This window comes from Canis lupus, chromosome 16, assembly GCF_003254725.2.
Source record: "Canis lupus dingo isolate Sandy chromosome 16, ASM325472v2, whole genome shotgun sequence".
NCBI lineage: Eukaryota > Metazoa > Chordata > Mammalia > Carnivora > Canidae > Canis > Canis lupus.
In genome coordinates, this window is record NC_064258.1 from 46,628,863 (window position 1) to 46,645,101 (window position 16,239).

Here is a 16,239-nt window from a genome sequence, read left to right on the forward strand (position 1 = left end):
AGTAATGAGGTTTTGGGCACTTGGGGTACATTGGCTTATTAGGGTAAGGATGATTGGATTTGTTGGCCTAGATTAAGCACTAGTTTGTATCAGTCTTTTATTATGAAATTGATTTTGGCCATTTTTACTTATCATTAGAATTTTATTTTTGTTTCTTCCTTTTCTCCTTCTTCGGGTTTGACCTTGGTACTGTTTTGTTTATACTTGACATGATGATTTTTTTTTTTGGAGGGGGGGCAGTGGCTGGTAATAGCTGACTTAAAAACCTCATGAGCTCCCCCTGCTGTTCCACAGCTGACAATGCAAGCCCCCTTCAGTTTTAAATCCCAGAGGCAAATAAATGAAAGAATTGAATGAACCCCTTCAAGGTGTGCTTGATCTACTAAGTAAGAGCCAGAAGAGTGGTCTTTAACTTTCTCATGAAAGTTTACAAAATCAGAAAGGTTTAGAATCTTATCCGGACTATCTCTTAAGCTCGGAAGCTGGTCTATACACCTTTTGGAAAGCTGCCAACGAAGAATGAAGAAATATATAGCAAGTCACCTCATGTCCAAAGTGGATGGACTAAACCTGGGAGATACGTTTTTAGTAATTTCCTTTTTGATCTGTAAAGGTTTGGGGGGAAATGTTTTTAAAATAAGCCACTGATATAATTTCTGTTGTGTTTAATTTTACCCTCCAACATTTCTGAAAACTTGTGGTTTGATTTCAATGTATGCACCTTCCTTTAGTGTGACTTTTCAAGCTCAAGATAATTAAATAGCACACAGAAATCACATTTGTCAATCAATATTTTTCATATATATGTACAGGTTAATAGGGTACCATACTATACCACAGATTAAAAACATCAGAATATATGCATTCATCAGACTACAAGTACATATATTGGAACACCTGCTAGCCCTCAATAGGATGGTGAACTAAATAGGTTTCTGCCTTGGTCTCTTGGGGTAGGAAGTCATGAAATAATAATTCAGATAAAGAGGTGCCTGGGTGGCTCAGTTGGTTAAGTGCAGTGCTGCCTCCTGCTCAGGTCATGATCCCTAGGGTCCTGGGATCGAGCCCTACATCGGGCTCCCTGCTCAGCAGGGGTGCTTGTTTCTCCCTCTCTCTGCTGTTCCCTCTGTTTGTGTTCAATCTCTCTCTCTCTCTGTTAAATAAGTAAATTATGTTTTTTAAAAGCTCAGATAAGGAATGCCTGGGTGGCACAGTGGGTAAGCATCTGCGTTCAGCTCAGGATGTGACCCTAGAGTCCCAGGATCGAGTCCCACATCAGGCTCCCTGCATGGAGCCTGCATCTCCTTTTGCCTGTGTCTCTGCCTCTCTCTCTCTCTCTCTGTGTGTGTGTGTGTCTCTCATGAATAAATAAATAAAATACAAATAAATAAATAAAAACTCATATAAAAGCCTAATCAAAAATTATGAGAGATTTCTTGGATATGATACCCAGAGCAAAGCAACAAAAGAAAAATAGATAATTTGGACTTTATCAAAATTTAACGATTTTGTGCCTGAAAGGATACTATCAACAGAGTAAAAAGACAATCTAAGAATGGGAGAAAATACTTGCAAATGATATATCTGATAAAAGGTTAATATCCAGGATATATAAGTAACTCCTAACTCAACAACAAAAAAAGCAACCTAATTTAAACATAGGCAAAGAACTTGAATAGACTTTCTCCAAAGATATGCAAATGGACAATAAACTTATGAAAAGATAATGAACATTTATCATTAGAGAAATGCACATCAAAACCACAAATGAAATGCCACTTCATACCCTTTAGAATGGTGGTGATAAAAACAAACTAGAAAATAACAAGTGTTGGTAAAGATATGCAGGAACTGGAAACTTTGTGCACAGCTGGTGGGACTCTAACATAGTGCAGTCACTATGGAAGACGGTGTGTGGTTCCTTATCAAATTAGCCATAGAATTACTATATGATCCAGCAAGTCCCCTTCTCGCATATACCCAGAACTGAAAGCAGGGCTTGAACAGATATTTGTACACCCATGTTCACAGCAGCATTATTAGTAACCAAAAAGTGGGAGCGACCAAGTATCCCTCGACAGATGAATGAATAAACAACATGTGATCCATAAGTAGAATGGAATAGTATTCAGCCTTAAAGAGGAAGGAAATTCTGACACATGAGAAAACATAGATGAACCTTGAAGAGATTATTGGTTAAGTTAAATAAGCCAGACACCAAAGGACAAGTGTTGGCTGATTCCACTTGTGTGAATCACCTATAGCAGTCAAATTCAGAGACAGTAGGATGGTGGTTGCCAGGCAGTAGGGGAGGGTGGGATGGGGAGTTGTTGTTTGAAGGGTACAGAGTTTCCGTAAGGGAAGATGAAAGGTTCTGCAGGTGGATGGTTGGTGATAGTTGCCCAGCCACGTGAATATACAGAATGCCACAGAACTCTACCCATAAAAAGCGTTAAATTGATAAATTTTGTGTTATGCATATTGACCACAATTTAAAACAATCATGATAAGTAATTCGAAGGGGAAAAAAGCAACAGGCTTCTTCTACTGGATTTTTAGTGGATAAGTGAGGAGCAATCGAATTTAGTAGATGGTCCAGGAAGACATTGCTGAAACCAACAGGGAAGAGAGAGTGAGCGGGGACACTGTGTGAAGGCCCCATGCTGAGAAAGACAGCCTTGCTGAGGGACAGGGAGACCCACGGGGAGGGCAGGAGTTGGGAATGCACCATACCTACGGGCTGTGGTGAGGCCTTTGGACTCCACTGCAGCAGGGAGAGGTTATTGGTGTAGGAGGGAGCAAAGGAAAACATGATCTAAACTCCATGTAAACATGCCAGTCAGACTGCTGTGTGGAAAACAGATTTTGAGGAGCTGTAAGTATAGCCTGGCAGTCCAGGTAGGCTGTGCATTGTTGAGGGTGGGAAATAGTGGCTTGGACTGTATCAGTGAGGAGGGATGTGTGTGCAAGTGGAAAGATGTAAGATTTGGTGAAGGATTGTCTGTCCAGGTGAGGGGGAAGTGCCAAGGATGACATCCTACTTAAATGGTATATCATTGCCCTGTGAGGCATAAGTGACATGTGACTCAGTGTGATCAGAAAAATAGGGGGATCCCTGGGAGGCTCAGCGGTTTAGTGCCTGCCTTTGGCCCGGGGCATGGTCCTGGAGTCCCAGGATCGAGTCCCACATCGGGCTCCCTACATGGGGCCTGCTTCTCCCTCTGCCTGTGTCTCTGCCTCTCTCTCTCTCTCTCTCTCTCTGTGTGTGTGTGTGTCTCATGAATAAATAAAATCTTTAGAAAAAAAAGAAAAATAGGGTCCATTTATTTTTCCTCAGAAAAAATGAATTACGAAGGTACCTTTAATTATTCTAGGAACAGTGCTCCATGAATTTTGGTTATTCGCATGACCAATCTAAGCCATCCGTTACCAAGATCAAACTTAATTTCTTTTTTTTTTTTTTAAGATTTTATTTCTTAATTTGAGAAGGTGTATATGCACATGGGGTGTGGGGGAGGGCAGAGGGAGAAGCAGACTCCTCACTGAGCAGGGAGCCAAAGGTGGGGCTGGATCCCAGGACCCGGAGGTCATGACCTGAGCTGAAGGCAGATGCTTAGCTTAACCGACTGAGCCCCCCAGGTGCCCCAAGATCAAACTTAATTTCTGACCAACTGAATCCTAAGAAATGACAATGACAGCGGTGGGTAACCATTGTGTTGTTTTAAATGCCTCTGGGCCAAAAGTGCATTCAGAAGATAAAAGGTGACATAAAACTACATCAGAATTTTCACTGAGATCACTGAAACAGTTTAAAACTTTAAATAAAGTCATTTTTTCCCCTTCACTATGATTGAAAGTAATATTTGGGAAACAAATGGGGAAGAGACTAGTGTGTTGGAGCGGAGGAAGAGACACTGTCCCCATCACCTGGAGCTGAGTAGGTGTGCTCATAGGCCGGCCCAGCCTCTCTCTCTAAAGCAATGAGAGACCAGTCACTTTCCTCGGTGTCAGAAGAGCAGGTCAGTGCAGTGAACTCTTTTTTTTATTATTAATTTTTTAAAATTAAATTCAATTTGCCAACATATAACACCCAGTGCAGTGAACTCTTAGGGCCCAAAGGGGGTGTGCAGTGACACAGGGAGCTGCTCCATCACTGACAGCCGAGAACAGGATGCAGCAGAGGGCAGAGCAGACCGGCATTGCTGGGAGCAACTCTGAAGGAGCCCCAAGTGCAATGGGAGGCTTACTAATAATAGTTCATCCAGTTTCATGAAAATGAAGTGCTATGTTTTGTCAAAGGAATCAAAGCTAAGTTGGTTCTAGCCTCTGGATCTAGCTGCAGGATATGGAAGAGGAACGTGTTGAGCTGCCCACGCATTGACCCCCAGCAAACTCCAGCCTCTGAGAGACCCGACAGGGCAAAGAGCTTGGGCTTTCCAATAGAAAAATAGTAAGGAATTGAACAGGATGGAGGAGAGAATCTATAGATTAAAAAAAGAGTTAAAGGGCATATAAAATATTTTTAGATGAGCAAGACAAAAACTAACCTGTATTATTGTCCAGGGATGCACATGTGGGTGATAAAGCTATTTTTAAACATCCAGGTGGGGGTGCCTGGGTGGCTCAGTGGCTAAACATCTGCCTTTGGCTCAGGTCATGATGTCAGGGTCCTGGGATCGAGTGCCACATTGTCAGGCTCCCTCCTCAGCGGGGAGTCTCCTTCTCCCTTTCCTCCCTGCTTGTGCTGCCATCATCTCTGTCTCTCTCTGTCCCAAATAAATAAAATCTTTAAACATCCAAGCAAGTGATTGCTGTAAAAGTCAGGACAGCGGTTACGTGGTTGGGAAGCGAGGGCTTGGAACTGGTGTAAAGCGACATGGAGATGCAGAGTTCTGTTTCTCGACCTACGTGGTAGTTAAGGGTGTGCACCTTAAAATACAGCGTTAAACCAGTCATCTTTTTATGAGGTTTTCTTCATCTTTATTTAATTTTATAATAAAAAGATTTTAAAAGATGTTTAGTTCTTACTAGGCATTTTATCACCTTTAGTCTCTTCCCTAACATTCAAGATGCTCTCAGCATCACCACAGTGCAATTCAGCCGTGTTTCCCTCAGGAGTTTTATTATTGTGAGCAGATAATTTACATTCCTGAAACCACTATTATTTGTTTCTGTGTTGTCATCATAAGGATCTGTTTCAGTGGCTGCTTGTGGCTCAGTCTTTGGGTTGCTTCCACTATTGTAGGTAATGCTTGTCGCTTATCCACTTTGGAAATTGGGGTTAGTTTACTAAACATAATATTGTTTTGTTTTGTTTTAAAGATTTTAATTTATTTATTTGACAGAGAGAGAGCAAGGGGGCACAAACAGGGGTAGGGGTAGAGGCAGAGAGAGAGGCAGTCTCCCTGCTGAGCTGGGAGCCCCGGATAGGACACCAGGGTGGGGCTCCATCCCAGGACCCTGGGATCATGACCTGAGCTGAAGGCAGACATTTAACCGACTGAGCCATCCAGGCACCCCAAGATAATAGTATTTCAATTTAACAGTGTATTTTTAAAAAATATTTTATTTTTTTATTCATGAGAGACAGAGAGAGAGGCAGAGACACAGGCAGAGGGAGAAGCAGGCTCCATGCAGGGAGCCTGACGTGGGACTCAATCCTGGGTCTCTAGGATCAGGCCCTGGACCCAAGGTGGCACTAAACCGCTGAGCCACCAGGGCTGCCCAACAGTGTATTTTAATAGGAACAGTCAGAGACTCTATGTTGTGTTGCTTTCTTTATTCAATATAAGAAGAGACGAGCTGAATCTTTGAGCTTGATCTACTCTGAGGATGGACTACCATTTGTCCTTCATAGACATTTCTTGAGCCCTTACTCTGTGCTAACTTCTGCCAGATTCTGGTGCTAAGAGAGGAATATAATCTATTGCCCTCCTTTTATTTACTTATTTACTTATTATTTAATCTAGTGCCCTTTTAAAAAGGTTCAGAAACAATCATCAAAAAAAATGCAGAATTATAAGACTCAAACTGTTATTGGGCTTCAACTCTGTAAAGAGAAATCCCATGTAAATGCAAAAACACTGGTCCCTCCATCTCTGTTCTTGCACCAAAGACTCAGTGTACACAGAAATCATAGTGATCTTTTTTATTTATTTAAAAAATTATTTTTATTGAAGTGTAGTTGACACACAATGTTACATCAGTTTCAGGTATACAACATAGTGATTCAATGACTGAGCCTGTTCACACAGGGTATTCTTTCTATCTGAAACCCTTTTCCTTCACTTCCCCAGCTCACTTCCTATACTTCTTCTGGCATCTGCTGGTATGTCCCTTTCTCTGTCCCATTCGGACCAGTTGGGAGCTTCTGCTCTGGACACTGCCCTCCCCATCACCACCCCAGCAACTCTAAATGTTCCTTTTTAGCATTTATCACACTTTAATAGTTGCTTACCTAATTTCTTCCTCATTAAGCTGTGTAAGTGCTCTCAGGTCATCACTTGCCTCACTCTACATTTCCTCAGTCCCTGGCCTAGGCACTTAACAGGTGTCATGACCTGAAAGATGGGGGTTGGGGCGGTTGCTTTTAGGCTTCTTCCTCTACACCTCCCCCCTGCTTGTGATCTTGCTCACTTGCTCTCAAATAAATAAATAAAATATTTTTTAAAAATGCCTAATGATAGTGGGAGGTAGGGAGGTGGGACATCACAGAGAGCTCTCTAGAAGATCTGGTGATGCCATCTCAAATGGGAGGATAGATGGTGCCAGGTAAAGAAGGGAGCTGAGGAGGGTGGGGTGGCGGTGGAGCAGTTTTCTAGAAGAAAGGGCCAAGGGCGTGTGCAAAAGCAAGAGAGGGCTTGACAAGTTCAGGATGCTCCAAGTAGTTTGGAAGACAGATGGGTGGAATAGGCAAGTTGTTCAGACTCTGTGACCCTTCCTGCTTAGATAGGCTTGGTTTACCAGAAGGACATTGTACAAAGAGCAGTGCTAGAACATTACACATCCTGGCACATGCGCAGCCCCGCTGGAGAGACTCTCCACATGACAGGGTTTGTGGTTCCTGTCTTTCTTAGGTGCAGTATTTCCTGCATCTCAGAAAGAAGTTTCAAGAATTTGATCCCTCTCACACTGGATTTACCAGGAAGGTAGATTTTAAGGTGATTTTGACTGGCCTGTGCAACCACCTGAATGAGTGTGAAATGCTGAAAAGGAGATGTGACACTAAAGGGGATGGAAGGTGAGTCAGGTGTAGAGAGAACGAAACACTGCATTTGTATTTACTCATAAAGGAATGTAGCATTTTGGGATGCTCAGGTGGCTCAGTTGGTTAAGCATCCGACTCTTGATCATAATTCATGTTATGATCTCAGGGTCTTGGGATCGAAGCCTAAGTTGTCAGGCTCTGTGCTTAGTGCTTGAAAATTTACCCCTTCCCTCTACCCCTCCCCATGTCTCAAATAAACCTTTTTTTTTTTTTTAAGGATCATTTTTGAAATAAAGAGAATTGCAAAATAACTCAGTTTATGTGTATGCATGGGTAATCTTTTAAGATATATAAAAAGCTAATAATAGTGATTGCTTCCCAGGAGAAGCACTGCTTGGTTGGGGGCAGAGTGGAGAGGGAGACTGACTTTTCACTGTTTACACTTTTGTACTTTTAACATTTTATATCATATAAATGTATCAGCTAAAACTTATTTTAAAATTAGTATGTGCAGGGATCCCTGGGTGGCACAGTGGTTTAGCACCTGCCTTTGGCCCAGGGCGCGATCCTGGAGACCCGGGATCGAATCCCACGTCGGGCTCCCGGTGCATGGAGCCTGCTTCTCCCTCTGCCTATGTCTCGGCCTTTCTCTCTCTCTCTCTGTGTGACTATCATAAAAATAAATAAATAAATAAATAAATAAATAAATAAATAAATAAATAAAAATTAGTGTGTGCATAGTGAGGTTTTAAGGAAACATCGAAAATGTTAGTGCTTATAACTGGATGATGGGATGATAGGAGTTTGTATTTTCTTTATACTTTCAAATATGTTTACAGCTTTCTGCAATGAGAACGTATTGCTTTTGTAATTAGTCTTTTCATGTTATATTATTTTCTTAAACCTGCATTTTAGAGATTGTACATTGGGACATCCAACTGCCAATTTCGAACTCCTGGAGGACCACAACTTTACCCAAGAAGAGTATTCTTAAGCTTAGATCCAAACCCTACTATTCTAAGCAAGTGCAAAAATAGTCCTGACTGTGGCAGCTGCAGCACAGAAGAAAGGGCACTGGGCTGGGAAGCAAACATTATAGTTCAAATCCCAGCTCTGCCACAAAGAGACTTTGTGTGACCTAGGACAGACTCTGAGTTAGCCCTCATCTAGAACTTGAGGGTGACGTTACCTACCACAGAAGTTACTGTGGAGGTGAAATGGGGCAATGGCATGGGACAGCACCCAGCGCTGTGCCAGGTCAAGGAAGACAGCAAGGAGTGCCTTTGGAGGATGAAGCTCTCAATTTTCAGCAGCTCAGCTAAGGCCACCTGCAGATGGTGTGTTGTGTTCATAGCTTCAAGACACATCCCCTAGCCCTACTCTATTCCCAAGCTGCTCTGAACTCTAGAAGTTCTAGACCTGCCTCTGTGCCTGATACCCAGCAAGTCCTAACAAAAGGTCCCTTCCTTTCTTCTATTATTGATGTCTTCTCTATGCAAAGAGGAAAACACTAACATTAAGACTGGTTCAAGAAAAAAGAGGTGAGTTGACAAGATCAACTGTTTAAAAAAAAATCAGTATTATTAATAGGTCATCAGTTTCAAAGGAAACTGTTTTAATCTATGTAACAATCTCATGTAGTTTTCAGCCATAACAGCTAAGTTACTGGGTACAGGCCATCAGCCAGGCACTGCTCCATTAACTGTTCGTCCACCCTCCCAATGGGGTAGGCACTGTCGTTCCATTTAACTAGGGCACTGAAGCACAGAGCTGTTAAATAATTCATTCAAGGTCATACAGTGGAAAATGGTGGAGCCAGGGCTCCAGCCCAAGCAGTTTAGCTCCAGAACCCATGTTCTTAATCACCATGCCTCTTAGTGATAATATTCAATGTCTCAGATAATGATGCTATTTGACTTAGTTTAAAAGTCCAGGAAAAACATATAGACCAGAGCATAACTTTCATATCATTTTGTCAATGTTTCTGAAGCCATTTCTGAGATAGATTTGTACGCTTGGGCACAGCGTTGCCACAAGTAGGCATTCCCCCCTTCACCGGAGGAGAGTCAAGATCAACATCACATTAGATAAAATAATAATAATAGAAAATAAAAAAATAAAAAATAATAAAAAATAATAATAAAAATAAAAACAAAACAAAACAAAAACATCCCATTAGAGAAAAGTAGGCAGATCTGAGTGTGCTGATCAGTCGCCTAGGGGAAAAGGTACTTTCAACTTTTCTTTGCCTCTGAGATGTGGTGTTCACCGACCCTAGCCTGGCATGAAAGAGAGCTCTGTACTCCTGAGCAATGAAGGAAGTCAGCGCGCCTGATGTTGAGTTTGGGGTGGTAGGGATGCATTGAATAGTGCTAAACAGGGAAGTTTGGACTTTGTGTTTTAGAAAGAAATCACTCTGGCTGCTATGTTGACATTGAATTAGGAGCAAACATGGAAGCTGAAGGAGGGACATTGGCAGGCTGGTCTCTGGCCGTGGCAGGGGAGACAGAAATGAATAGATTCAAGAGGTAGGAGGTAAAATCAACCAGGCGTGACGACTGTTTGGATGTGGAGTTCAGGGGAAGGGAGAGGGACAGACCAAGGGACAGACCAAGGGACAGTGGTGGATGTGGGGGAGACACATTGTGAGTCTACCTGGAGGTAAGGAGATCTGAAAAGAAAACGGAAGCACCTTCCCTTCTGTTGCATAGGATACCTTTGCCTGCGTTAAGAAACTCCAAAGAAACCCTCAGGATAAGTGGATCCTACCTCATAAAAGAAAAAGTTGGTGATCAGGACAGGAGGAGATGGGTAGAGAAAGAAGGGGTGATGGGAAGGGAGGAAACATTTGTGTTTTGATAGATTTATATATTTCAGGAAAAGGTTGTTTGTCCATTGATTTTTCTCTCCTGTAGCTCTAGGGTGACTGGAAGACTCCCCGGAGTGCTTTTTGAGAAGCTGGGTGTTGATAGTTTGGCTCCCAGAACTCAGGTCAGTACTCCGACTCTGCAACTTCCTCCTTAATGAAGATGAGGTTCATCGTGGCCTGTCAGTGCATGACCAGACATTAGATGTAAAAGGAGACCACAATTCTTTTTTGGAAGAAGCTTGCAAACCACAGCAAACACCCCGTGTCCAAAAACCACCATCAGGTACAACATAAATTCCTCATATATTCTCTTTCTCCGCATCCCTTTGTTATTACCCACAGGACCATCCTCGTGGGAAGTCACTTGATGCTTCTTGGGACTCACTGTTTCCTAAAATCCATCACCCTCCAAAGCATATTAAGCCTTCCTGGTGTCTGTCTCTATAATTCATAATTGAACAGATTCAAAAATGTTGTCTCACTGATAAATGTTCTTTTCATACCAAGAAAGCAGATATCACAGTTCTACTTTCAGGAGTTTTAGAACTTCCAAAGTTTCTCTTTCAGTTTTTAATTGCATTCTAAGAAATGTTTGAACAAACAGCATTGAAATGCCTCCCCCTGTAGCCTCCCCTCAGCACATATGTTTGGGCCATCATCAGCCCAGGGCTCAGGGTCAGAACAGATATAATTCAGCTCTAATCTGATAGTACCCCTGTTGCTCTTGTCCTTTTGACTGAGTTGTAATATAACTCAGGGGAGGTTCCATTGTGTTCATGTCTACCTCTTTACTGGATGTCAGAGGAGGAAGAGTTTGTGAGATCAGGACTCTTCACGCTTTCACAGATTTATTGTTTGTGGCTTGTGGCCAGAATATACATTTGCAAAAGACCCTCCCTCCAATTTGACTTTTTCCAGAACAGCTTCTCTAGGTGTCCAGAATTGGCTCCCTTACTCCTCCCTCAAGCTTTGCTGAGGCTGTATGGGTTGCAGTCACGGCTGTGCCACCGAAGTGGGGAATAACACATCCAAAAAGCACAAGGCTGCGTTGTGCCTTGTAGTCCTAAGGCTTGTGTGCATTCTCCCTGTAGCTACCTTCTAGAATTCTTTTCTCTTCACTAAGTACACTTTAGGTTGTATTTAGAAAGAGCAACGGGGCTAGGTCACAGTTTTATATTCTGATATAAATTTAAAATAGGGGGCAGCCCCGGTGGCTCAGTGGTTTAACGCCGCCTACGGCTTGGGGTGTGATCCTGGAGTCCTGGGATCGGGTCCCACGTCGGGCTCCCTGCATGGAGCCTGCTTCTCCCTCTGCCTGTGTCTCTGCCTCGCTCTCTCTCCTCTCTGTGTATTCTCATGAATAAATAAATAAAATCTTTAAAAAAATAAATGTAAAATAAGAATCATGTTTATGTAAAAAATGAAGTCCTGGTGTTCAGTGAGTAGAAATAAAACTATTTTATTGTGGAAGACCTCTACTGATGGACCTATAACAAAACGGTGATAGAGGGGATGGACGTTCATTTTGTCAAACCTTGCGAAAGGTCTCCTAGAAATATGTATTTATGTATAAATATGTGTTTAAAGAGTTTCATCATATTTATAAAGTTTTAGCTTACATATTTTTATCAACTCTTGCTTTTTTTTTTAAAGATTTTATTTATTTATTCATGAGAGACACAGAGAGAGAGACACACACACACACAGAAGCAGAGCGAGAAGCAGGCTCCATGCAGGGAGCCCAACGTGGGACTCGATCCCAGGACTCCAGGATCACACCCTGGGCTGAAGGCAGCACTAAACCGCTGAGCCACCCGGGCTGCCCTCGACTCTTGCTTTTAAGGCACACATTATACATGAGGCTGGTCAGGAATAGAGAAATTAAAAAGTGTTCAGGTTCCCAGTTCCCTTGGGGTCTTTTTGCTTCCTAGCTCAGCCCAGAGTTCCTGTTCCATCTCCCACCCCCGTATCCTCTGGCTTCCGTGACTTTCCTGCTCTCTCCCATGCCCCCAATTTGGCATCACACTGCCTACCGCCTCTCTTCTGCTCTGCTTCAGCTCTTACCACTGTATGGAGGGGTTGTCAAAAGTTATAATGGGGCAGATTTGCAGACCTTCATCATAGCTGCTGCTATTCTTCCAAGCCAACCAGACATAGCTGGGTCCCTCAAGTTCTAACCTAGCCATTCTCTTCAGTAGGCGGCTCTTTTCCCTGGCCCTGGGGTGCCTGTCCATACGCACACTTATGTATCCATGCAGACATCCTATGCACACACGTGCAGGTGCCCCCGGGCCTGTGCTGCTGGATGCACAGGTGTGATTCCCGGCTGCACACATATCGGCCCCCAGGTCCTGGGGCTTCCAGGTATCTGATAAATCAGTCATTTGTTCTCCTCCTCTCTCTGCTCAGAATCATTTGAGATGTAGATGTGGGTGTCAGGTGGAGATAAAAATGTCTATTTTGCTACTGATCAGAGGATGTACCTCCTGCGGGTAGAGAGGGGCGCTTGCAACACTTGACCTTAAAATTAAGCTTATCCAGAAGAGATAAAGGAAGAGCTAGGAATCTGCCAACCAGCCTAGTAGGGATGCTTGCCTCCCATGGGCACGCTGGCAGCCAAAGAGAGAAAGGGCTTCTGTGGGCTGCTGCGTGCCTGGGCTGGCTCCTGAGCTCCGCCCTTGATAGCTGCAGAACAGGAAGCCACCACCAGCAGGGTCAGAAGGATTCCTCCAGGAATACCCCCTTGCACGGGGGAAACACGCACAGATACATTCTTCGGGGGAAACACGCACAGATACATTCTTACACCAGGCCACCGACCCATAGAGAAGCCGATCGCAGGAGCCAAGCAACCAGAATGAGTACTGAAGGCCAAGTGAGCAAGGGAGTGAGCACTGAGGACAGAGTCCCTTCCAGGCATCAAGGCTTGAGTCTGGAGCCAGCAATGGAGCAGACAGGTGATGAAGGGGACAGATGAAAGGCTTGCAAGGGAAAAGTGCAGGGCAAGGGGATGCTGGGAAGAAAATAAGGCTGCCATAGAAAGTGTGCTTAAGGAATATTAAATTCATTTATTCATTTACCCCATGTTCCAAAAAAAGAATTTGCAACAGCTAAGATTTGTATGTTAACGGGCATTGCTGTGTAATTGGAGAAGAATGTGGGAACGCAGGTGTAAGAGCTGTTGCAGGATACCATAAGGCCAGCTTTCCTTGTAGGGAAGTGTGAGAGATGGCACTCAAGGTTATCACGGGGCTCTTATCCGTCATCATCTGGAGAAGGGCTCACAGTCCCCAAATTGACCATGCACTGGAATTAGAGCTCCTTAGCCCCACTTGCCCTAAATGGAGAATATTGCCTTGTTCTAGAACAAGACTTAGGTTTTAAGACTTTGGCAGGGGGCGGGCAGAGGTTAAGATTTTTTTAATGATTGCTTTGACATTTTACTTTTTACTTTGAGGTAGCCCCAAGGATCTGACTCTTTGGGAGAAAGGAGGGTGTACTAGATAATTATTGTTATAATAGCTAACATCTGTTGAACATTCGCTGTGGGCCAGACAGTGTCTAGAGGGCTCTGAATGTACCAACTCACTTAATCCTCATGGCGACCCATCTGAGGTATATGCACTTTTAATAGCTCTATTTTACAGATGATGAAACAGACACAGAGAGGCTTAGCAATGTATCCAAAGGCACACAGCTGGTGCACAGCAGAGCTGGAATGCAAATCTGGGTAGTAGTGGTACAGAAAAGAGAGTAGAATCTGGCTCAGCCCAGTCTTGAATCTTTGTCATGTGAAAGGAGCAGAACCCCCATCAGGCTAGTTCTGAATTCGAATCCTGGATTTCGGGTTTACATTTAGCTGAGAACTCAGTAGGCGTTAACTGCCTTACAAGCAGGCCACACATTGTCTCCTGCTGCCAGACCACCAGGTGGAATTTCTAGGCAAAGGCAGAGCCATTGCTATGCCTGACAACTGTCAGAATGTATGTAGGTTACACCACATACTTCCGGTTGGGTATACCAGTACTTTCTGGTCTCTGCTGAAGTGGGGAGGGGCCTGGGGTTCCAGAAATGAGAGGTCTAGGGGAGATGCAGAATTCCAAGAGGGTCAGCACCATCAGGCAGTTCATTTAGTTATTTGACAAATGTTTATTGAGCACCTACTAAATGCCGCATGTCACCTTTCCTCGATGTGTTTCCGTATGCACAGGCTCATTGCCAGGTTCCTAGGAATCCCATACCTCTGTAGGGTCAGTGAAGCTCTTTCATAGCTTCTCCTCCAGCTTTCTTGCCTGGTATCTAGCAGCCCAGACTGGAGGGCCCCCACTGGTACAAGGACTGTGTGTGTTCAATAACGCTTGGAAGCACAAGTGAGCTCTGTATTACCACCCTTTCGGTGGGGGCGGTTGGAAGCTCCTGGTTCTACCCTACAGAGCCACAGGGACCGACCCAAAGCACCAGCCCTCAGCTTTGTTCCTCAAGCCTCTGGAGAAAACCTTTGATTTCATGGGGATGATTATTTTTATTCTTGCCCACTCAAGGATGAAGCCCAAGAAACAAGAGGTTACCCCTTTCAGAGGCATCACAATGGGTCACCTCCAGCCAAACCCACTGTTTTTTGTTTTTTGTTATTTCTGGGTTTGGTTGAGCCTCTCTTGGAAACCATTACTATACAACTTACTTAAAAGAAAGAGTGGAGGGATTGGGCATAAGAGACTCAGACCGAGGGGGGAGAAGGGGAGGGTTGGGGACAGGGAGGCTGGGAGTAACGTGTTGTCAGAGAAAGTGCAGGAAAGAACACTTTAAAGTCACAATCTGATTTGAATCAATTCCATTTTGTAGTGACATTTTTAATCTTTTGCAAAGTCAGACTATTCCAAGTTTGACTTTTGGCCAAGCCTGGAGAATTGGAACTTCGGATGAAGGTTTCAGAAAAAGACACAACACACACAGACACACACACACACACACACACACACACACAAACAGAAAGGGGGAGAAAGAGAAAGGGGAGGGAGACTTTTATCCTAAAGTCATTGTAAATCTAAAGCAGGGTTTTATCCTCCACAGTTAAATGAGAAAGAAAAAAAAAATCAAGAATACCAACATTTGAGGTACAAAGACTGTCATGGGCCAGTGGAAGTTTGCAAAATTATATGTAAATGACCAAAGTTTTTACTGTGGTGGCCCTGTGCATTCCCAAAGCTAATCCCAAAGAGAAAATCTACTTAGTAAAAGAAAGTTTTGTCTAATTTGGTTAACAGTTGAGAAGTGACAAAAATGCTGAATATATTAATAATTTATATTTCCAGGGTAACACTATATCTTTAATGCTTCACTGCCAAAGGGAATTCAGATTGGCTTAATGCTCAGAGAAAAAAAGCCTGAAAGGCCTTCTTCATATTCTGTATCCAGCGCTGATGAAAATGGGTGTAAGACATGTGTTCCAATAATAGGCACCATGCATTCTCCCATTTCTGCATAATTCGCCTCCATCCCATACTACGCAATGTATATTTGTGAATCGGAAGGCCTCCTGGCCTGACATTTGCTTTCAGGCTCCAGCTATATCAGTTCATGAGGGGAGGAGGTATTTGCCTCTCACATTTTATAGATAAGTATTGTAGTGACGTGGGGTATATGTTAGGGCAAGAACTCCTTATTTGCAAGACCTTTCCTAAACTTTATAGATTTTCCCCTGCCCCCTCAATGCACATTTAGATATTTAGATTTCACTTTATGGGTGATATAATGAAGAGGGTTTATTTTTCGATTGGTGGTGGTGGTTGTCCTTGTGGTTTTTTTTTTTTTTTTTGGCTTGTCCCTGCATAATCAAGTTTGATGGTTTACAAATTGCAGGTCATCCTATTCCTTGACCTCAGTAAATAGAGCTCCCTTAAACCCTGTCCACAGAAATGGAATAAGTTAATTTATTGTCCTCCAGCTAATCCAGGAGAAGACAGATCATTACCGTTAAGTTAAACCGGTCTCTGGAAACAGGAAAATCTGCTACATAATTTCATATTATTTATTTAAAGAGCACCAAAGCTAGGAAAAAGGAAATATAGGAAGAAAGAGGGGGGAAAAAATCAACGAAGGAGAAAACTGTAAATCTCCAACAAACACTTTAGCCGGCTGGATACCGTGTTCATTTTACCTGTTT